This window comes from Columba livia, chromosome 1, assembly GCF_036013475.1.
Source record: "Columba livia isolate bColLiv1 breed racing homer chromosome 1, bColLiv1.pat.W.v2, whole genome shotgun sequence".
Taxonomy (NCBI): Eukaryota; Metazoa; Chordata; class Aves; order Columbiformes; family Columbidae; genus Columba; species Columba livia.
Window position 1 is genome coordinate 196,901,190 of NC_088602.1, and position 440 is coordinate 196,901,629.

Here is a 440-nt window from a genome sequence, read left to right on the forward strand (position 1 = left end):
TACAACTTGTGCTACTACACTGGGTAAGAGCACTGTTCACACTGGCAAAGTCAGGGACAGGTTTCCCCTGATAGAGTGACAGGAATTGAAAAATGTCTTTACCTTGATGACACCATCTTTGAATCAACAGCAGCTGACACTGAAACATTTTCTTAAATGGTTCACTGTTGAATTTCTAGGATATTTGCAAAACTGTGTTTTGATCAACCACTGGATCCAATGGTCAATTCAGATCACTGTGTAGCAGGCTGCTGTAATTTCCTCCCTCCTCTTTCATTCTCATTCTTGGACTTTGTAGGTTCATTACATCCAACAACTCAAACTACAATTAGCACTGACTGTGCCCTTTCTGGGTGTAGCACTGAGGTTCTTGGTGATGCCCTTAAGACCAAAAGGGTGGTAAGGCTTTATCAGAAGTGAGCTGAATTTATACTAATCAT